Below are 23620 nucleotides of genomic sequence, written 5' to 3' on the forward strand. Positions count from 1 at the left end.
AGATTGGACAGGAAGAAGTAAAAGTGTCTGTTTATAGGCAACATAAGTTTATGTGAGAAAAACCAGACAGATTACACCCACACACACCTGTTACAGGTAATAAGCAAGTTCAATCAAGCTGCAAGATAAAAAATCAACACATTAAAAAATCAGTTGCATTTTTGTATCCTATTAATGAACAACCCATGAAGGAAATGGAGAGAATAATTTCATTTACAATGCCACCAAAAAGAATAAAATTCTTAGGAATAAACTTGGAACCAAGGAGATGAAAGTTGTACAACTGAAAACTACAAAACTTTGCTGAAGGAAATTAAAGAAGACAGAGATGAGTGGAAAGACATCCCATGTTAATGGATTCAAAGACTTAATATTGCTCAGAGGTCAGTAGTACCCCAGGCACTCTACACATTTAGTGTAATTCCTATTGAAATCCCAAGGGTGAGTTTTTATTTGTTTGTTTTACCTTTTTTTTTAAATTAGAAAAATGTATTCTAAAATTCATATGGAATCTCAAGGAACCTTAAATAAATAGTCAGAGGTAGTGAAGAAGAACAAAGTTGGAAGTCTCACACATTCTGATTTTAAAAAATCATTTTGCAAAGCTGATTTCTTACAAAGTTTCAATAATCAAAATAGTGTGGCACTGGTACAAAGACAAACATATAAACCAGTGCAGTAGAATAGAGAGCCTAGAAATCAACCCCATGTGTATGGTCAAATGATTTTCAGCAAAGCTACTAAGACCATTCAGTGAGGGAAATGAAGTCTTTTCAAGAAATACTGTTGAGAAAACTGGATATCCATGCGCAAAAAGATGAAGTTGGATCCTTGTCTTACACTGTATACAAAAATTAATCAAGGGGATCAAAGACCTAAATGTAAGAGCTAAAACTGTAATGCTTTTACAAGAAAACATAAGGGAAAACTTCATGATGTTGGATTTGGTAATGATTTCTTGGATATGATACCACAGCAAAGGCAACAAAAGAAAAAATAAATAATACTATATCAAAATAAACAATTTTTTTGCATCAAAGAACATAATTGACAGAGTGAAAGGCAACATATGGAGTGGGAGAAAATATTTGCAAATCATGTGTCTTACAAGGGGTTAATATCTATGATGTATAAGCAACTCCTACAATTCAACAATAATAAAAGAACAAACAACTCAATCAAAAAATGGGCCAAGGACTTGAAGAGACATTTCTCCCAAGAAGATACATACATGGCCAAAAGCACATGACAAGATGTTCAATATCACCAATCACTAGAGAAATTAACATCAAAACCATAATGAGGCACCACCTCACACAGACTAGGATGACTACTATCAGAAGAAGAACACAACTGTTGGTGAGATGTGGAGAAATTGGAACCCTGGTGCACTCTTGATGGATATGTAAAGTGGTGCAGCCACCGTGGAAGAAAATGGTATGGTGACTCCTCAAAAAATTAAAAATAGAAATATCATAAGATTCAGCAATTCTACTTCTGAGTATACACCTAAAAGAATTGAAAGCAGGATCTAAAAAAGATATTTGTACATCCCTGTTCATAGCAGCATTATTCACAATAGCCAAAAGGTGAAGCAAGGCCAATGTCCATGGATGGACAGATGAATGCAGGTATATGCAAGTCATAGAACACGATTCAACCTCAAATGGAAAGGAAGGGAATGCGGACACATGCCGCAACGTGGATGAACCTTAAAGACATGGTGGTCTGTGAAATAGCCAGTTACGAAAAGACAAATACTTGATCATGCCACTTACATAGAGTTCTTGGAGTAGTCGGAGCCACAGACAGAAATAGAATGGTGGCTGCCAAGGGCTGGGTGGAGGGGGAGATGGGAAGTTGTGTTATGTGCACCGTTTCAGTTCTGGAGATGTTGGTGGTAAGAGTTGCACAACTGTGTGAATGGACTTAATGCCAGTGAACTACACACTTCAGAATGGTCAAGATGGCATATTTTATGTGCTTTTTAAAACAATTAAACAATTAATATGAGCTTTACTTAATACAGAATTCAGGAATAGATGTGGGCTTTCAAACAATGGCCTTGGGAATTTGAATCTCTCAACCCTACTTCCTCTGTGTTGCTTATTCTCAGGGTGGTTCTTGCTATCCCAGCAGCTAAACTGGCCAGTGGCATCCCTGAGCTTACATGGTCCTCCTATCAGCCAGTCTTAAGTGTATAAAATATCATGGGAGGACTGTGATTGGTTCTGCTTGGACCACATGACTGTCTTTGTGCCCAATCATGGAGGGCAGGGAAAGTAGACCTGAGTTACCCCTGTCACTATGGAGCAGGTGAGGCTGTGGAGCACCCAAGATCATCAGGTAGCAAGAAAGGATGTTCCCCAAAGAAGGGGTGTTGGATAGACAACCCATGACCTCTTAACGTCTGGGCTCTATCTTTCAAAATCATTTTCACTGTTTGAAGCAGGGCACGAGCTCTTTGCCTGAGTTACGGAGATTAACTTAACTTTTTTCCAGTTCCATGCTCCTTTTTTTTTTTTTGCAAGTGATCACAGCCGTCCAGATGGTCTCCAGGTTCACAGCACACCTGCCTCCCAGAGGGGAGAGGTTTCTACCCCAAGTCCCTGCCTTGGCTTTGAAATTGGGTGTGGCTCTGAACAGGACAAGACAGGCACTTTACTGATGGTCTGATTGATTTTTCAGCTCCAGTCCTGTTAACCTAATGCTACCTCTTGGGACATTGAATGATGCCCACCAGAGTCCTACATCTACCCACTTAATTTCTGTTGAGAGATTTATGTTTGAGGTTGGATACATTATTACCCTTGTGGAGACAGTTAGCAGTGTTTGTGAATTAAGATTGATTACATGAGCTGCCACCTACACAAATTGCTTAAAAGTCGTTAATTTGTGGCTGGCATTAACATGTTTGATGGATGTCATCAGATACAAATCAGGAAGGACTCTCAGCTCATTTCAGGGACAATGGGGGTCTTTTGCTCCTAGCATTTCTGCATGATGGATTACCCTGCAAGTTTCCCCACGTGTGGTCCCCTCTACTCTCCACTTTCCAGAAACCTGAAGAACTGGTTTAAAATATAGGTTCCTGAGATTTACCCAGATAAATGGAATCAGACTCTCTGGGGATGGAACCCAGGAGTCTATGTTTTTTTATCAAGATTTCCCAGTGGAGTTTGAGGGCCCTTCTCTGCAGTTTCCATATACTGTTCTGTGGCTGTTTCACAGGGTAGCAAGATGCCAGTGGAAGATTTTTTTCATACACGGAGGGACCAAGAAATTGTTTGGCTGAGTGCATAGCCCGGCAATTGCAAAATCACGGAATGAGGAAGAGCAGAGCTTTGTGGCATTTGCTTTTTCTCTGTTGTCTATAGCTCAAAAAATCCTTATGCCAAAGTGGCACATTTTGGGGTGGCGTATTATGGCCTTCGGCAAGGGCTCTCTGTCGCTCTCTCTCAGTCCCATCTCTTGGATTGTCTCTCTCTCTCTACTCCTTATGACCAGAGACAATCTGGTGAGCATCACTCCCCCATTCCCTGCTTCCTAAGAGACTGTGCTTGAATTGGATTTCTGGAACCGGTGACATTAAAGTACATGCCAGAGCTCATATTCTGCATGGATTTTAGACATTGGAGAGATCTTAGCAGTCATTCCAGGGTAGTGCCTCTCCACCCTCTGACTTTTTTTGTTTGTTTCAGATGCTGCCAGTCAGTCTCTGCACTTTCTCCCACCAGGCTTGGATGCAGATTCACTATCCTTTTCAGCATAATATGAGTTTTGATTGATTTACAGTGAAGCTTATTTATACCCTAGATCTAATCAAACTTCAGCATTCACTTTTGGAGAAGTGTAGGCTCAGGGAGGAAAGGTGACTCGCTCAAGGCCCATGCAGGGTCTGGGAATACCAGTACCCTGGCTGGAAGCAGAGGTTTTTTCCTTGCTTTAGTGAACAGTGAGTGTTTAATCATAGTTTCCAGAAATGTTGGAATTGGAGCATACATTTTAACAGCTAAAATATAAATTTGCCTATATGAATGAAGATTCCTTAAGTGTTATGGGAATTGTGAAGGACTGGGTATGTAAATAAACCATTCTTTTTTTTTTTTTAAGATTTTATTTATGTATTTGACAGAGATCACAAGTAGAGAGGCAGGCAGAGAGAGAGGAAGGGAAGCAGGCTCCCTGATGAGCAGGGAGCCGGATGTGGGGCTTGATCCCAAGACTCTGAGATCATGATCTGAGCTGAAGGGAGAGGCTTTAACCCACTGAGCCACCAAGGCACCCCTAAACAAGCCATTCTTAAGTGGCAAGTCTGAACACTGACAACCTGCTGGCTCCCAAGAATAGTTAGCAGGTTAGTAGTTTCCACACTACCTCTATATTAGAGACTAGCCAGTGGTTCATGTACTTTGCAAAAGAAGGGGGCATGAGATACCTTTATTTGCAAATACTCAAGTACCTGACATTTACAAAGAATAGAGTACCTATCACTTGGTTGAATCCTCATCAGCCACGCCATAGGCCAACATCCCCTAATGGGTACACTTGCTATTATTCCCATTGAATTTACAGTTCTCATGCTGGGGAGCTGCTTTGTTATAGTCAGTAACCAAAAAAGATGCAGTGTCCTGTCCAAAATGGTAAAATGGCCGAGTTAACAGCAAAATCAGAGGTCCGTAGAAAGATCTCTTGTTCCTAAAGCAATCCAACGGGCTTTCAGCTATCATATGGAATGCTGCTTTGTCTACTCTCCATCAACATCAGACATCAGAAGGCGGACTTTAGAATAAATCAGTGGAGGGGAGCCCTGTTGCGGGTGGCAGGAAGTGGGCATCCTTCCCTAGGCCTGGCATCAGCGCCTCAGCGGACAGCAGTTCTTCCTCCTCATCTAATCTCTTCCCCCACTCTCCCACTCTCGTAGCTGTTACTTCTTGGCCAACCCCTCAAGCTGGATTAATTTACAACTTTAATAATGTGGTAAAGAACCTAGAGTTATTTTGCCTGGAGAAGGTGTATAAAGTAGGTTACATGGTTTTCTCTGGTGCTTCCCCCGTAAGCAGCCCGTCTGCTTACTCATTGTTGCTGTTGGGATTTTAGCCTTTGCATTGGAAAGTGCTCACATTAATTTGAAATTCAGGGATAATTAAGTATATAGAAGGCATGTTTGTTGCTTTTTGAGTTAAAGTAGTAAGAAGAAGAGAACACGGGAAAACAGGGAGAAATGTTCTAGAAAATTAATTCATAGTAGATCTAAAGATTCTGTGGGGATAGGGGGCACCTGGCTGGCTCAGTCAGTAGAGCATGCAACTCTTAATGTTGAGGTCATGAGTTCAAGCCTCATGTTGTGCATAGAGATTACTTAAAGTATTAACTCCTCGCCCCCAAATTCTGCAGGGATATCAAATACAGTTTCCTAAGGCAACTTCTGAATAAGAAAAATAGAACAGATTACATCAATTTTGAAAAAGAATCTTCTTGCCAAAGAAAACATCATTTCTGTCTTAATTTTTATTTATTCTCAGCTTTCCAATAAGATGTCATATGTAGATACATGCATATGTATCTCTCTATATATGTATATATGTATATATGGCATTTTATTTATATATGTATACACTGAGAGACCAACTGGGAAAAATTTGTAGGCTAAGGCAGTTAAGATCTTATGGATAGTCTGTTAAGATTTAAAATTCACATAAGGCAGAGATATGTTAATAAATGTAAGTGGATTCTTTATTTGGGCTTGCATAAATTGGAAAGAATATAGAGTTAAAACTGGAAAACTATGCTTTTCCTTCTCTTTAGATCAAATTCAGATTTGCTCTGAATTGAGCCCCTGAGTCATCCTATAATGCATATATGAGTTCATACCTTACAAATTGCTTTCCTATCTGCTACAGCCTTGGATGTTCCCGCAATTCAAAGTGTTTATTTAATTTTATACCTGTTCCAGATGAGGAAATAGCGTTCCAGAGAAGCTGACGTCTGTTTAGCATGAGGCAGCCAAAGCATCACCTTTGCTAGTGTTGAGTACTGAGTGTAGGGTGTAGGTTGGACACCAGCCTGGGCACAGGGGCCAAAGGCAGTAGAAACAGTCCCTAGCTCCACGGAGCCCTCAACAATGGAAGTTCAGGGGCGCCTGGGTGGCTCAGTTCTTAAGTGTCTGCCTTCGGCTCAGGTCATGATCTTAGGGTCCTGGGATCGAGCCCTACATCGGGCTCCTTGCTCAGTGGGGAGGCTGCTTCTCCCTCTGCCACTCCCCCTTCTTGCGTTCACTCTCTTGCTGTCTCTCTCTGTCAAACAAATAAAAATAAAATCTTTTTTTTTTTTTTTTTAAAGAAACTTCAGAGTATACAAACTCTGTGAAAGCGTTGAATCCGGGAAGATTTGTGGATTGATTCTATTTAAGAGGTGGCAAATATTCTGTAATGCCTCCCAGAGTGAAAGTCGACCTCGGGGCTGAGGAGAAGCAGGACGGATGGGGTGGGGAGTTTGAGGACAGAGGGCGGAGGTCCACATGGCCAGTGGGTGGGAAGACACAGATCGTTCGATGTGGCTCAATCCACAGTTTTGTGCTTTTTGAACGTTTTGATTCACTAAAAGATGAAATTAGTACAGAAATCTGTCTTTATTTTGTTCCAAACCATACAATGGGACTAGAAATCCCTAAGAACTGGGATTTCTTTTTTTTTTTTTTGTATACCCCTATGTTTATTGCAGCATGATGTATAATAACCAAGATATGAAAGCAACCCAAGTAGTCATCAAGAGATGAATGGATAAATAAAGAATATATGGTATATATGGCACAGTGGAATTGTATGTGTGTGTACACACACACACACACACACACACACACACAAATGGAATATTACTTAGCCATAAAAAAGAATGGGATATTGCCATGTACGACAACCTGAGAACTGGGATTTCTTATTGATTTCGGAAAGACTAATTCTCATGGGGCCCAGCTGTATAGTTACACTCCTGGCTCTTACAGATGCTGTCAATGAAGAAAACTTGTCTCCTTGCAAAGTTTCTTTGACATAAAAAGGTAAAAATCAATCCAAGAAGAATATTGGCAAACTCAAATCTGTCCTTTTCATCAGCATATCAGTTTGAATAATATGTATTTACAGATTGCTTTGTGATAGGACCACAAAAAATGTTATAAATGGTATTCTTAAATTGTAATGAAATTGCTGTCCAATTCTTTTGGGTTCAATATTTCCTGAGCAGTGGGTGATAACATTCAGAAGATCAGTATGTGCAGTTTTTTCTGGGCTCTGCTGGAATGATTAATAGTTTAGACTTGATTTGAGTTGGGAAAGAGGTATAAGGCGAGATCAGTTATGGGTGAACTTGGACTTCATTACTGCAATTGCCAATGTAGCATTCTTCTCTGAACATACACGCAGGCAAAGGCTGGGGGAAGAGAGTGTGGAAGGCATGGTCTGGGCCATTGGGCTGCCCATGCACAAACAGTGCTTGCAGTAAGGATGCCTTTTTTTTTTTTTTTTTTTAAAGAGAACGTGCAGACATGTGCCTGCGAGTGGGGGTGGTGAGGAGAGGCAGAAGGAGAGGGAGAGAGAGAATCTTAAGCAGGCTCCACATTCAGTTCAGTTCAGCCCCACGTGGGGCTCCATCTCACGACCGTTAGATCATGATCTGAGCTGAAATCAAGAGTCCAATGCCTAACCGCCTGAGCCACCCGGCACCCCAAAGTGAAGACGCCTTCTAAATGAGCCAATACTACAGTGTAAATTCCTGGCCTTCTTAGAAGCGTCATTTGTTTATTTTTCTGCTTACAAAAGTGTATCCTCACTGCTAAAAAACTCAGGTATCATGAAATATCTGACTGGCCAAGGAGGGTTCTGTGGAATCACTCCCCTTCTCCCTCGTCTCTGAGGAAAACCACCGCCAACAGTTGTACATTCTTCTTGGAATTGTTTTTGGCTCCTTCTACCACTTATTTATTTATTAACAGAGAAAGATCAAGTAACATATTTTGAACTCAGTTTATAATTTAGTATCTCTGTGTGTTAAAACAACCTCCACCACCTCCATGGGCCTGGGCCTGCCTGGCTCTCCTGCTGTGCCTCTGGTCAGCAGCTGGCCTTGACCATGCATCCACGGTTCCCCAGTAAGGGCTTGTACAGGTACCAAAATAGCATTGTTCCAGGGGTAGTGTTTTTCTCAGAAACGGAAGCCACATAAAAGCTCTGGGCATGAGGTGGGAAGCTCGCTCAGGGTCTGGCTTGTTCTTGCCGTGTGGGCCTTCTGAACTGGAATCCTGTGTGGGTATTTTGGGGGATCTTCTTGCTCAAGGGCATTGAATGGTAAAGTAGGTCAGAATATGCCTTCTGGAGTTGGCATCCCTATTTCTTAACCTAACTAAGCTTCTATTTCCTTGCTTGTAAATGAAAGTAATAATAGTACCTATGTTATAAAATTGGTTTTGTGGGGATTAAATGAAATCCTTTACGTAGGGCACTAGCCCAGTGTCTGGGATGTTGTAAGTGTGACAGAGCCTCTTGCTAGCTGTGCAGGCTCAGGAGGACAGGGACTCATTGTCTTTCTCCTTCTGTATCTCTAATGCTTGGTCCATGGAAGATTCTGGGTAAATACTTATGAAGAAATGAATTCCTGCTGGTTGCCTCTGTTGTCCCCAGTGACAAGTCAGTCCTTCAACCTGAAAAGAGAATCCGGAACGGAGAGTTGGAGGGTCAGAGGAGAGTCATTAACCAGTCCTCTGGAAGTACGACCCGGGTAGAAAGTCGGAGCTTGCTGCCCAAATTGGGAAGCTGCCACACGGGTCCCTCTGCTGAAGGGGGACCTCCAAGGAGGCTGGGGATGACATCTGTGGCCATCCTTCTCTCTCTTGGAGACAGTCCTGTTGGCTAGCGGGTTGACATTTAGGAAGAAGATTTGGGTGTGTTTTGAGGAGAGAAAAGGAACAAATCAAAACCCATCCCCCCACCCCGACTTCACCATGGTTTCCCCTCATCCCATGACGACCTTCCGAGAGCAATAGCTGTTGCTTCACTCCGGACTTGCAGGTCTTCAGCACATGTCTCCTCTGGTGAGCTCTGCGCGGGATCTAGAAATGCGGTCCCAGGCAGCCACGTGGACTCTGTCAATGAACCATGATCTGAAGCCGATTCCCGTGTCTGCCAGAATAAGACAGAGCACTTCCGTCGTCTGGCTGCTGATGAATCCCGCGGCTTCCTGCCAGAGCATCCAGACAGCCAGCTCTACCCCGCTAGTCTCCTCCCCCCGGTGAATGGAAGGGCCCACTGCCCAGGACAGATATGCGCAGACTTCCGTTGTAGGGGGCCACCACCGAGTATAACGATGCTGAAGCTTATTAGCTGTTGCAGTGGGCAAGGTCTTCTGGGATTTCTTTAGCCTATAATTGGCTTTTACTGGTGTGGGTTCTGTGAGTGTCAGAAATAATGAGATGACATTTGGATCTGACACGGCGTCGTTAGAGGACTGCTAATGCAGATTAGGAACATGCATTCACAGAAGGGAGAAGAATAAATCAAGAGGGAAAATGCTTGAGGAGTCCTGAGGGTTGTGTCCAAATATATACACTTTTGGCGGATATTAACACCAGCAATTAATAACCCATGGCTCTATCCTCCAGGGGCTTGTAGGTCCCTAGCTCATGTAACATTTCTCAGGTCTTTGAGAAACCCCTGGTGAGGGACTTTGTGAGCGAGTCTGTGCCGTGTATGGGTTTGGATGGGATGCAGGTTAGTCCAGAAGGAGTGGGAGGCAGGGCCTGTGATATCCCACCTTCCCAAAACGGGGATACCCTGAGCCCAGTTTTATATGCCTCTACACGATTCCAGTGATATTACGGTTTTCGAAAAAAAATTATTTAGCAATTGGTAACAGTCATTAAATTGCTATGACTTACGGGTGAGCGGCACCATTCCCCCATCCCCCGAGACTCTGCAAGCTATATATTTGACCACACTCAGGAACAAATGAATGCAGATGTTTGTCTCTGGCTCTAGAAATCCTCTCCTCATTCAGAGAGTTTGCACAGCTCTGCTTATTATGAAATGCCGAAGCCGCAGCGCCATTGCTCACGGACAGCAGGTGGTCAGAAGGGAGGGGAAGGGGGACAATGCTTGCGGTTGCCTGTTGCGTGCCAACCTTTCCTACGAACAGGTGGAATGTCAACTCAGGGCTTGTAGTTTCAAACATCGTATCTTTCATCCCCAGCCCCTTATCTCTAGCTGGTGTGTTTAATACCCCAATGATGGCCACGTACCTCATGGTTTTGGAGAGGGTGGGATGTCTGTCAGTGCTGTCCCTGTCTGTCCCTGTCTGCCTCCATCTGTCTCAGCGTAGTTTTCTCTGTCTCTGCCCACTTTCTCTGAAACTCTCTCCTTACCTTAATTTTTTTTTTAACATTGAAGGGAAATATACATGCAGCAAAGTGTCCATATCATAAGTGCTCAGCTGAGCGAATTCTCAAAAACACTAATCAGCATCCTAGGAGCCCCTTCATGCCTTTTCCTGATCACTGTCTCTTCCCAAGACCAGCCATGCCCCTGATTCCTAATAGCACAGATGCATTTGCCGGTTTTTGTGGTTTAAATAACAGGAATCCTGTGGATTCCTTTACTTGCTATTTTGTCTGTGAGGCTTACTCACATTGTGTGTAGTTGAAAACTCATTCTCATCACTGGGCACTCTTTCCTTTTTTGCAAATACCGTGGTTTGTTTACCCATTCTGCCTCTGATGGGCACTGGGAAGTTTCCAATATGGGGCTCTTATGGGAAGTGCTCCTGGGGACATTCTGGAAGACGTCTTCTGTTAAGCTCTATTTCCATGGTGCCTAATTTAGAATAAGAAATGCAAGCTTCCCTTTACTTTAATTGTAAGTTTCACCTGCCCTGCAACCATTTCAACATTCCCTGAAGTGGAGAGGGAACCTGAGCAGAGCTTAGACCATAGACTCAGGTGTATAAGAAATAGCACTGAAGTTTTAGAAATTTAAACCTAAGTTTTAGCTCCAAGTCCTCATATTGCCAGGCTAGGGGAATCCCATCTCAGTTGTGGGATTCCCCCCACATCCCTTGATTCCTATGACCAGAGCTGGGAAAGGAAAAATTCTCCAGCCACTGTCTGTCCCTCTGCTGAGCAGCTCATCCTTCAGAATGAGGGGCTGTTCTGTGCTGGGTTAGAAGCTGGAGTTGTGGGGAGCCTGGGACACTTGATGCTTCTGAGGATATCCTTTGGGGTCCTTTCTGGGTCCAACTGTCTCTCTTCAGGATGGGGGAAGAGGGAGGCCAGATCCCTGCCGCTCTCCTTCCACGGGAGGACCCCCCCCCCACCCTGTTTCGTGGAGCCCCACTACCTCTTCCGCCAGCTCCGTCCAACTTTGGGCTCAGGATTTGGAAAACAAAAGCCAAGAAGTTTTAGACTGGTGGTTTTCTGCTAGTGTATTCCTCCCCTGAAGCAATGAAACAGAGACTGCTTCAGTGGGGGAAAGGCGACAAAAGAATAGAAATCATCTTAAAGTATCACAGTCTTGGCTTGATGAAGACATTGGGAACATGATGGCCATAGACACATGTGACCTGTGTGGTGACAGTTGCCATAATCTGCTGTCCATGGCCTAAAGGGCCACTGGGGCCCACCTGGGGAGGGGGTTTTCTCCCTTGTGGGACTCTTCTGACCTCTTGCAGAAAGTGGGGAAAGGGTCTTGGGTGGAGAGGAGGGAGGCAGGAAAGACTGAGTGTGGAGAGACACATGGAGAGATTCTTGGGGAGAAGTCACATTATTGAAACACAGCAATTACTGATGCAGGACTGAAATGGCTGACATACTGACAATATGACAGAATGGGAGTCTTGTGTCCTAAGAGATGCCAGCAAGCTCATGTGGTGGGAAAACACTCACCCCCGCATTCATGTCCTAGGGCTCTGGGGACAAAATGCCACAAACTAGGTGGCTTAAAGTGACAGAAATGTATTCTTTCACAGTTTTGGTGTCTTGAAGTACAAAATCAAGGCATTGGCCTGGCCATGCTTCCTCTGAAGGCCAAGGAAGAAGCCTTCCATGCCTCCTCCTGACTTCTGGTGGTTGCTCACAGTCGTTGGTGTCATTGGCTTGTGGATGCGTCACTCCAACCTCTGCTCCCATCCTCACATAGTCTCTTCCCTCTATATCTGTCTGTGTCTTCTCTTTTTATAAGAATACCAGTCATTAGGGTCCACACTGTTACTCCTTATCTTACCTAACGACACCTGCCAAGACTCTATTTCCAAATATAGTTTCCCTAGTCCCTCAGTGGATTGAATAATGCACACCCACACTGCGGAGGTCTATCCGCTCTATTCAGTCCACCAGTTCAAACGCTGATCTTTTCTGAAAACATCCTCACAGACACACCTGAAAATAATGTTTAATCACATATCTGGGTATCCTATGGCCTGAACAAGTTAACACATAAAATTATAATTATATGCATCATTATATAATTAAATTACTGTTTTTTAAATTACACAAGAATCTTTATTTCGACAAGTGCAGAATTAAAAAATTGACCTGAAAAGCAGGCAAAAATCAATGTTTACAAATTAGTGTAGAAATGAAACAAAATGAGGAAAACCCAAAATGTGTCCAACTGTATAAAGCTTCTTCCCTTGCAAGAAAACAGGGCTAGAGCTGAAGACCCAGGTTGTTTTTGCTGCTGAAAAATGTGCAAGATAACTGAGAAAACCTGGCTGAGGTGAATGGCACAGGCCCTGGGGACTTGGTTAAGGGGCAGTTGTTGGAATCTGGTGGGAATAGTTGAAGCTGGAGGGGAGGACCTCCCAGCAAGAACTGTGGCCTTTGGTAGAGGGACCTGCACAGTGCAGAGACTGCAAGTGAGCCAGGGGACATAGATAACACAGTGTCACTTTCCTCTCTCCTTCTATTGCCTGGCAGTCATAGAGAATCAAATAGAAGAGGGGCACTGAGGGCCTCTAGCACACAGTGCAGAGTGGAGGAGACCGAGGGTAGAGCGGGAGGGTCAATGGAAACCATTTAGACATGGAGCGGGGGTTCCTCTGCTAGTGTGAATGTGGGCTCAAGACGGTTCACCTTACCAGCATCCCTGGCTGAGGAGGAACAAGCCCAGAGAGTGGGAGGAAGTCCATGCCACCGAAAAGGTCCACCTGCAACTAACGAGTTACAGTTCATTACGATGCGGTTTCTATAGGGTGACTTCTAGTTTTCAGTCAACAGAGTGAGTTTCATTCTTTCCATTGAGGAAAAAGCAATCTAGACCTTTTTGGGTAGAGACTTAAAGAAAACACCAAAATCTTATGGCCACGATTGGTTGTGCCAAGAGCTGGAAGAATCCTAGAATAGAGATTGACGAAGATCCTCCAAAGATACCTGATGTGATTGTATTACATAAGGAATTCAAACCTCAGATGGGCTCCAAAAATCTGAATATTTCAAATGGGTGTTAATTTAATTTAAATTATCTGGAATAATTAACTCAAAACTTCTCCTCGAATTATATTCTCCTCCCTCCTTTTTTTGGATGAAACATCTCATTTATGAGAAGTGCAATTAAATCAATAGATTTTTCAGGAATATGCATGTTATTTTTTTTCCTTTTCTCCTCTTGACAAATAAACTCAAAGGTGACATACATAGATGTGTTTTTTTTTTTTGTAGGCATTTAAAATACATTTTTCTTGTGTAAGTCAAATGAAACATTACATATTAATTTGTACAGTAAGATTTATTGAGGTTTCTGGAGCTATTAGGAGTTTTCAAATACGTGCTTAAAAACTTCTGGGTCATTTCTGTGATTTATTGTGAGGTAATACATAAATACACATTTAGGTGCCCATTAAGAATAGATTTGAGTCCCATAATATGGAAATTACTCAGCTCTTCATACTTCATAATACATCACATTAGCTGGCAGTGTGGAGCCATTATGATATTAACATAGATTTCAGCATAATAGAAATATACTTACAGGAAGGTTAAAAGAACAAGATCTTCTTCTAATGGCTCTTTGAGCCACTTGGAACAAGGTAATGCTTTGTTGGCATATTTGTAAAAATCTGAATAATAAGATGGTAAGATTTTTAAAATATTAATTTCTGAGTACTATTTTAAAATACCATTTCTTGTAAAATAATAAAAAACGTAAGCATTCGAAATAGTCAGATGGGGTTGTTTTTCTCGTCCATTTTGAAGGTGAATAGGGGTCTGTGAAACATTACCTTGAGGAAGGCTCTCAGAGAGCGTGTTAAGGAGCATCTCCTTTGCCTTGCTGGATCCGGATGGGTGCCAGCCGGAAGTTGGCTATCGCAACTCCGGAAGTCGTGGGGAAACAATGGCAGGGTGTGCAGAGCGAAGACTGACGGACTACATGGCTAGAATAGGAACAGTGGAGAGGTTGAATTTTACCCCGAGCATCCACTAAAGCTCTAATAGGCTGGTGGTTCACATTTCATTTAAGTTTTTACCGTGTGGGTCACGTTAGTACTATTCCAGCAGCTGAAGTCTTTTGTGGCCAGTCTCCATTTCCAGACTCTTCGTTGTGGTTGAAACAATGGGTAAAGTGATGCAGAAATAGAGGCAAACACAGAGGGATAATTGCAGATTCCCCACTCCCTGTGCCAGGTTAAAAACCGTCTAAAGATTGGAGTTACTGGGACCCAAGCTCTGCTGGGTCTTGAGCACACATTTAATACAACATCTCATTGGTTAAAAACAATCCTTGGGGGCACTTGCATGGTTCGATGGTTTAAGCATCTGATTCTTGACTTCAGCTTGGGTCATGAGGTTGAGCCCTATGTCAGGCTCCACCCTCAGCAGGGTGTCTGCTTGCAATTCTCTCTCTCTCCCTCTGCTTCTCCCCTTGTTCATACACGCACACACACACAAACACACACACACTCTCTCTCTTTCTTAAATAAGTAAATCTTTAAAAAAAAATCCAGTCCTTGGTATTTATGATATTTATTTTCTTTCCCAGAGGCCTTGAGATGACGAACTATGTTGACTTCCTCCTGGCATTTGGGAGAACCTGTAGTGGTTCTTGGCTCTGGATGTATGGTGGCATCATTTAAAGATGTTTGGATAAACAAGTATCAGTGCACAACTCTGCCTCCAAACCTATTGAACAAAAACCTTTCAGACTAAGTTTAACTAACCTGAATCTAGAAGGTGAGGCCAGGTATCTCCCATTTCTTTTCCCCAAGTCTAGGGCCCTGAGTTACTTCTCCAGAATCCACCTTCTGACAAACTACTCCCAGGAGGCCATTTCTCAGGTGTGTTTAGCTGAGTGGGAAGGTGTGGTGTGGAGAAAACAATTGGGCTGGGCTTGGTCTCTGACATTGGTGCTGCTCGTCTGACCTGGACTGTCTGAGCCCCATGGAGAGAAAGGCTATGGGGGAGAATGGGGCAATGAGGGGTGAGCATGGCATGGCTTTGGGTGGGAGCCATGACAATGGTGTGGAGAAGAGAGGATATCTGCTTCACCTGTGTGTGGCATACAGCAGGGCTTCAGAGCTGGAAAACACCCCCCTCTGCCCGGACAAGGCTGGTGGTACCAGAGCTATTGGCTGGGATGCTAGGATCACAGGCTGATCCAGGCTTGGCTCCCATCCCATCTCTGGGTGCACATGGCCCGCAGTGACTAAGGGGTGAAGGAAAGAAACCATTAGCGTTTACACCTGTCTTTGGAACCCAGTAAGTCCATGTTCCATGAAATGCATATAAATCCCAAGTCTCAGTGCTATACTTTGCCTAAGATCCGACTCTCTTGTCCACCAGCAGCCATACGAAATCATCTTCTCTGAAGACCAGATCAAATTTTGCTTTCTTCAGGTATCTTCCTTGATCTCCATCAGCTACAAATCTCTCTTCACCTTCTCTTTTGTGGGGTCCATCATTTTGTGGTTCTCTTGTTGGAGTTTACCACTTTCTTCCCTAGGTAACTGCTAATCACATTCGTCTGTGGGACATGCAGTAGACACTCATCATTTATAGTCTTCCATTTTCCCAGGAGATGGAAACTCCTTGAGCACAGAGCCCAGTTGTCATAGTCTGTCTAGATTGCTACAACAGAATACCATAGACTGTGTGGCTTAACCAACACTTACTTCTCACAGCTTTGGAGGCTGGAGGTCCAACAAGAAGGTGCCAACAGCTTTGGTATCTAGTGAGGACATGCTTCCTGGTTCATAGATGACCATCCTCTGGCTGTGTCCTCAAAAGGAAGAAGGGGTAAAGGGGCTCCCTAGGGTCCCTATTTTAAGGGCACAAACAACTACTCATGAGAGCTTCACCCTCATGACCTAAGCACCTTCCAAAGACCCCATTTCCTAATGCTATCATATTGGGTGTTCAGATTTATCATTAGAATCTGGGGTGTGGGGGCATTCAGCCTATGACACCCACTCTTAGCCCTCCTACAAGTCAGTGCACTCAGGAAAGGCACAGGAACATGTTTGCTGGACATGAATGGTTAACCCCCGCGTCCTTCCAGCTGAACTACCATGGGCATTTTGCTTGGAAAAATAGGCTTCATAAAGAGACTCTTCTTACTGTTTAAAGAGTCATTTGTGCTTAATGTTGTTTGGCTTAGGCACCTCTAGGGGTCTTTTCTGATTAGACTTTGTATCCCCCTGAGCCAGTAGTCATGGAGTGCATGGAATTCTCTGCTGGCTGTAAATATTTAGGGTTTGGGGCAAAGCATCCTCACTAGGTACCCAAACAAATTGACTAGACAAGCAGTTCCCAACTTCTAAGGAACTGAGGAGCAGCCTATTTTAATGGTAAAAACTTGCACAGATTTTCACTCTATGGTGGTTGTGCTTTTCAGAATCTGTTAATTGAGCACCTATATAATGACAAAATGCAATGGATAAGTTAAGGAATCGTTTATGTGTTTTTTGTTTGTATTTTTTTTTTTAAATTTGTTCAGTTAATAAACATACAGTACATCACTGGTTTTTGGTGTAGTGTTCGATGACTCATTGCATGTAACACCCAGTGGTCAAGCGGGTTAATCTTAACGGCACCTATAGGCATGTATCTGGTGTCATTTTATTTTTTACAACTAAATGAAGATAAAAATGGCAGTGTTTGTTGCCATGTGCATTTGTAGAGTCTTTGAAATTGCTCCTTTCCCCGCAAGATGTGTGGCCCATGGATTGCCAGTCACTGCATGAAACTGTCCTTTTGATTAAACCTCATGGTTAAGGATCAGCACTGTGGCAGATGAAACCAAGAGGAGAACCACAACCTCTTAGCTTCCTCCAGGTGCTTTACTTTTTGTGCATAAGCACAGCTGAGAACCAGCCTGTCTACAAAAAGAAAAACGTGAGGGGATATCTGTTTGAAGAGAAATCTCACCAACAGTATCATGCAGCCTAAAGCCAGACTAGAAATAGTGCCTTGCCCCCATCACCAACCCCCATCCTGCAACTGGAACTTTCTTTGATCTGCTCCAGGATGCACTCCTTCCCTCTCCCACCCATCCAACCTCTCGATGAGCTAACAAATCACTGGGGTTGTAAAAAGGGAGACCTGATATTTATTCCTCTAAATTAGAATGAAGGGGAACTGTAGATAGTCTTATGTAAATAGAATATTGAAAAAGAAGCTGCCCAAAGCTCGTTTGTTTACTGAGTCTGATGGAGATCATAGAGGTCAATGTTGGACAAGCCAGGGGTCTGAGGGGTACTTTACGGGCATCGGTCTTTTCTTTCCAGTCAGACTTGAGAGCTTGGGAAAGGGGAAGTGTGTCACAACCCTAACAAGATTCTGAGCATCCAAGGGGTTTTTGTCCACTTGTTTCTAGAAGGAAAATACTACTTCTCTATCAACTCACTATGCAGAGCAGTATCCATGGGATAAATGATTTTAACAGGAGTCAAAAGCAGAAAGAAAGTGCTGACCTCAGCTCTTAGCAATTTGGGGAGATTTTTCTGTCCTTGTGTGATATGCGTCTGCCTCTGGGTGCCCAGGCAGAATGGTGCTGCTGTGTGCTTGGAGCTTTCTGTGTTATCAGATCACACAAATCTGTTTCAATAGTTCAATCATACCCAATCACTTTATCTTTCATCCTCAGCTGTTTCTGATTTGAGTCAGTGTTTCCTTAATATAAATTTCCTAAGTTATTTTATAAAGTTGAGGACCTAATACAATTTCTGACTGTCACATAATCAATATGTCCTTGCTGTTGCTATGGTGAGATGGAGGAAGGTTTCAGTCATAGCCCGTGGGTCAGAGTGCAGGTGGCCTGCGGACCCCCGAGCTTGTGGCTTGTGTGCCAAAGGAGAGCTGTCTTGCTGGGGACTGAGCCCTTTAGCTGTGGAGTCTAACTCCAGAAGGCAGTCTGAACTGTGCTGTATGTAATATTGCGGGAACCAAGTCATATTAATGGTGGATGTGGAGAGAGAAGGCATGGGCTCCCCTTCCCCCCTCCTCCATATAACTAGGGTGGGTCTATCACTTGCAGATCAAAGAAACTCTGGACGTCTGAGCAGGGAGGGAGGCCATCAGAGTTCCTCCCGGCTGAGATCTTATTGGGGTCCACAGATTCCTGGCTCCCCAAACTCTGCAAGCCCATAGACCCTGCGTGAGCTCATGCCATTTTTCCATCCCCTGCCCTGAGTATGGCTTAGGGGTGCAGCCTGACCCTGTCTCCTCTCCCGGACAGCTCTGCTCTCCACCTGGGCTGCACTGGATACTGCACTCAGACCAGAAGGGCCTCGGGCTGCCTCCTCAAACCATGACTGCAAGAGGCCGGCCCAGGCTGCCGTTATGTTAGGTTCTTCTGTAGCCAAAAATAGAATTTTTCCTTTGGCTACCATTTGGCCCATATGTTCATGTCTTTGGTGTTTTTCAGTTTTATGTAATAACAGGATAAGAATCTTACTATCTTCTTACTGCTGTAATTTCTAAATATTGAAGACTGAATTATGGGTTTCTGGGGGAAGCCAATGATTTATATCTCCAATATACACTAATGGATGGTACAATTAATATTTAATTAGAATATTTTCTGGAATATTTTCCAGAAAATTTTAACTTAATTTTAGGTATAAAAAGGTACAGGCTTTTAAAAAATTTTCTTTCTTTTTTTTGTGGCATTCATTTTTTTTTTTTCTTGCTCTTTTCGGTTCCTTATGTTATCGCTGGATGTGATTCATTGGACTGTCAGTATTGGTTTAGCTTTCTTTTTGGTGAATTTAGAATATCTTCCATTGATTTCACTCATTTAAGCTATGTGTGAAATAATGTTAAGGGTATGTGGAAAATTTTATCTGGTCATCTATCAACCCCAGGAATCTTTAGGGATGGAGCCTGCTGTGAGCTTTTGGGTATTTCTGATGATGACCAATGCTGGAACTGCAGCGCAATGCTGCACAATTCCTCTAGGCGCATGTTTTTGTAATCGCTGCTCTGTCCCTCATAATTGGTAATAAACTGAAAAATAAACCAAAAAAGAAGATGGTAGTTCTTCGTTCTAAGAGGCAGGAAGCAGGGGGCTGGTTTTTTGTTTTTGTTTTTGTTTTTGTTTTTTAAGATTTTATTTATTTATTTGAAAGAGAGTGAGCAAGAGAGAGCAGGGGGAGGGGGAGAAGGAGAGGGAGAAAAGAGACTCCACAGTGAGCAGGGAATCTGACCACTGGGACTCCTGGGATTGAGCCCCAGGAGCCCAGGATCACAACCTGAGCCAAAGGCAAACATTCAACACAACAAAGTGGGCCAGCCAGGTGCCCCGGGGGGGCTAGTATTTTATTTCTGAGCCAGGCGTGGGCTGGAGAGAGGAGCTCAAGATGGAACTGGGGGACATCACTGGAGAGGACAGAACAGAGTAGCGTTAGCCCTGCAGACTGGGGGCAGAGGCGGCAGGGGAGGGGGTAGGAAGCCCTTTGGAGGGTTTAAAGAAGATGAAAAAAAAGACAAAGGAAGAAAGGAGACTTCGGGTAGCCAGGAGAGCCACCAGCAACAGCCTTCAAGGGCTCTCTTGGGCCCCCCACCACCTGCACAGTCAGCTCTCTGGACCTCCAGTGAGTAGGCACTTTGCACTGACACCGTAAGCCCCTCTCTGCTGGGCATAACGTGTTTACTGTGGACCTGTCACTGGTGTCCGTCACCCCAGAGCTCCCTCTCAAAACTCCAATGACACGTAACCTACATGACTTTCTCCAAGTTAGAGCCAGGGAATAATTTGCTTCTGATGCTTCATGCAAAGTGACCGGCCAGGCCAATCTTGTCCTGTGGCCACCTGCCAAACCTGGCTGACATTCCAACCTGGGACCCCACGAGTGCTGGAGAGACAGATCAATGCCGGGAACTTCAGAGTACCGGCAACGTAGAAGCTTGTACAACTGAGATCTCCGCAGGCAACAGACTTTAGGTTTTGGTATTGTTGACGCACTCTTTAACCTACAAGATGAACAGATACTGATTGCTAAAAATTCTAGCCCAGACAAGAATATAAAGTAAAGAGTGGGTGTCTTGGATTCCAGAAACCACCTCTTCTAGTCCAGCTCCCTACATACAGCACTGCTAACAGTTTGGTGTGCATTCTTCCGTACCCTTTGCAATGCCCATGAACAACACACACACACACACGCGCGCGCGCGCACACACACACACACACACACACACTTCCAGGACTTTTGTTCTTTTCATTTTGATAAAAAATGTGATAATGCAAGACATTTACTTTGCTGCCAGCACTTTTACCAAGACTCCTTACATGCTCGTGTAGGCTTACAATTGGCCTCTCGCCTCTGTTCCATAGACTTGCTCTGCCTTCACTCATTGAACATTTCCCTATTGGTTGATATTTGGGTTCAGCTCTACTTATTTGATCACTCAATAAATACTTCTTAGGCATGAATTAAATGCTAGTCTCTGGGGTGCCTGGGTAACTCAGTTGGTTAAGCGTCTGCCTTTAGCTCAGGTCATGATCCCAAGGTCCTTGGATAGAGCCCTGTACTGGGCTCCCTGCTCAGTGGAGAGTCTGCTTCTCCCTCTCCCTCTGTGTTCTCTCTCTTGCTCTCTTTCAATTAAATAAATAAAATCCTAAAAAAAAAAAAAAATTCCACCTCTGCTCTAGACCAAGATCCCTGCCCTCATGGGGTTTGCTGCAGTGGGCACACATGTGCCCCCTTCCTGATTGATTGTGGGGTAGGTTTTGGGGTATAGTGTGTCAAAGAATTTTACATGTGGTTGGGTCCTGCCCAAATACCATGTACCTAACTTTAGATCGTATCTTTTAAAATCCTAGATCTTTTTTATTTCTGTGCAGAGAGAATCAGTTCTTTTCCAGAGTCCTATCTCCTGTGGACCCCCTGAAAGCGATTATATTTTAATCAGAAATGTTGGAGGAATAATTGAAGTCATAATGGAAGAGCTCTTCTGTCAGGGAAACACTGATGGGATTTCTCACTTGTGTTTTGGCTACTCTCCTTTCTCAGCAAATGTAATTTAAACTGTGCAAAGAACCATCATCCCCACGCCTCCTTGGGCTCTGAAGTGCCTGGAGACTGATGGAGGTCTCCTGTGAAATCTGACCTCTTGCTAGAACTGCTGAGGAGGGAAGGAGTCTTTTAGAAATCCGGAAGTCTGTTTCAGCCTCTCGGCAGTGGAGATTTCAGCTTGTGTGGTGGGATAAGGCTGCCCTGAGAACAGGAAAAGCAGCTTTGGAGAAAGAATCTTGTTAGGGTTTCTGATGTTTCCAAATGAACAGACTCTACAGCATTAATTTAAGTCCAACTGGTGAGGTCTATACAATGTCTTTCTTTTGCTCAGTGGTCTCTGACTTCATGTTTCAATGTTTTCAGCATCTCTGGCTATAGAGACAAATAATTGTTGCCGTCTGCTCCTGCCACGAGTGCAAGGAAACCGGGATGGCTTTAAGAAAATCAGGCATCAGGTTCTCTAGTCCCTTGTTCTTAGGTGTTCCTGGGAAACTCTGCGTGAGGAGGGAGGAGAGGGATACTGGCTACAGGCAGAAGAGGGGAATGTTCTATGGGAAAAGGGGTCAAAGGCGTAGGAGTCCTATAGCCAGAGTCTTGGGGTCAAATACCAGGAGGGCATTAGTAATGACGTGACTCTGTCACGTTACTGACCTCCCCAGGCCTCTGTTTTCTTGCCCATGGAAGTGGATAATAATGCCATGCTGCACAGGGCTGTTGTGAGAGTTTCTAGACTTCTAGCCACTCCACTGGCATTCAGCTGTGGGTTTGGTGCGCCGTGTTTAGCTGTAGGACCGATTAGGCTGGAGGGCGGGAGAGCTGGGGAGGGAGGTCTGTGATGTACTCCATTTATGGTCCAGGAGGGCGTGCGTTGCCGCTCGGGTCTCAGCCCCTGGACCATGGTTTCCTCCATGTGGCTTCTGGCCAAGTTGTTTAACCTCTTTGAGCCACTCATTCCTCGGTCAGCCACCAGATGTGACTCCGCATCTGAAGGGTGTACGTGAGGACCACGCAGGACAATGCCTGGGGGTTCTACACCGAGCCTGGCGTGTGGAGAGAGCGCCGCCAGTGGGGGCCTCACCCCTTGATGTTGTTCCCATCCTCATTCCTGCCAGCGCCTTCTTTCAGCTTCTGCTTGAATTCCTGGAGGCGGACGAGTAACTGCAGCCAGCCGGCCAGCCACACGCCCATTTGGCAGAGTGAATGAGGAAAGCCATGGTCCTTTCCCGTTGTGTAGACATCAGTTCTCTGTCTTCAGCCCAGAGAGGCAGCCAAACCTATGGGGCAATTTTCTCAGAAGAAACACTACCTGTGCTGAAAGGGAAATGATAATTCTTGGCAGAGATCCCTTATAGTTCCAAAGGACAAATCAGTGCAGAAAACTTCACTGAGCAGTTTTATCTAAGTTGCTTGGGGAGCGTTTTAAACTAGTGTCTACGGGGCGGTGCGTCCATGTGCTTTGTTCACTCACTGTCCTCGTAGCCACAGCTCTGGCCCTACCGAGATTATTTTGTGAAAGGCTGGGTGACCAGTAACTCTCTCTTTACATGTTCCCTAATACAAATGGTCTTCCCCTTGCCCTTTGGTGCAGGATGCTGGGATTTCAATCGGTGGGACATGGGCAAATGCAAAGGCGTGTGTTCATTCATTCCCTACTCCTCCGTCCAGCAAATGTTTACTGTGCACCTGTTACACGCCAGGCACTCATCCAGGTCATGAAAACACAGTAATGAGGAAGAAACATCGTGCCTGTCCTACGGAGCCTACAGAGCAGCACGTGAAAAACAGGCATCCGATAATCACGGAGCGAACCACTAAAATACAAGCCACGAAAAGTGCTAAAGAGGAGAGACGGATGGTATGTCATCTCTAACCTGTTCAGATCTGCTCTTTCTGGACCGGGAGAACTGATTTTTCAGAAGGGGCAGGGGAGGCTTTGCTGGGGAAGTGGTACTTGAATGGAAATCTGAAGGGTGAGGATGGGCTAACCTGGTTCAAGGAAGAAGAACATTCCAGAAGGATGGAGTGGCAAGCTTAAAGACCTTAGGTGAGAGAGCGTGCATGCTGCAGAAATTGAGGAAAGGCCAGTGTGGCAGTGAGTGAGGGATGAACAAATCAGGATGCGTCTGAGGAG

The 23620-nt window shown here is 44.2% G+C and overlaps 1 long non-coding RNA gene across 1 annotated transcript in view; it reads left to right on the forward strand.

The window, feature by feature from the left end:
- LOC116573424 overlaps positions 1–15560 on the forward strand; it is an 84923-nt gene extending 69363 nt beyond the window's left edge. Inside the window, exon 4 of the long non-coding RNA XR_004278787.1 lies at positions 15020–15560. This is a non-coding gene — a long non-coding RNA (uncharacterized LOC116573424). The remainder of the gene's footprint in view (positions 1–15019) is intronic.
- The last annotated feature ends 8060 nt before the right edge of the window (positions 15561–23620 follow it).

The sequence above is a fragment of the Mustela erminea genome, chromosome 14, assembly GCF_009829155.1.
Source record: "Mustela erminea isolate mMusErm1 chromosome 14, mMusErm1.Pri, whole genome shotgun sequence".
Taxonomy (NCBI): domain Eukaryota; kingdom Metazoa; phylum Chordata; class Mammalia; order Carnivora; family Mustelidae; genus Mustela; species Mustela erminea.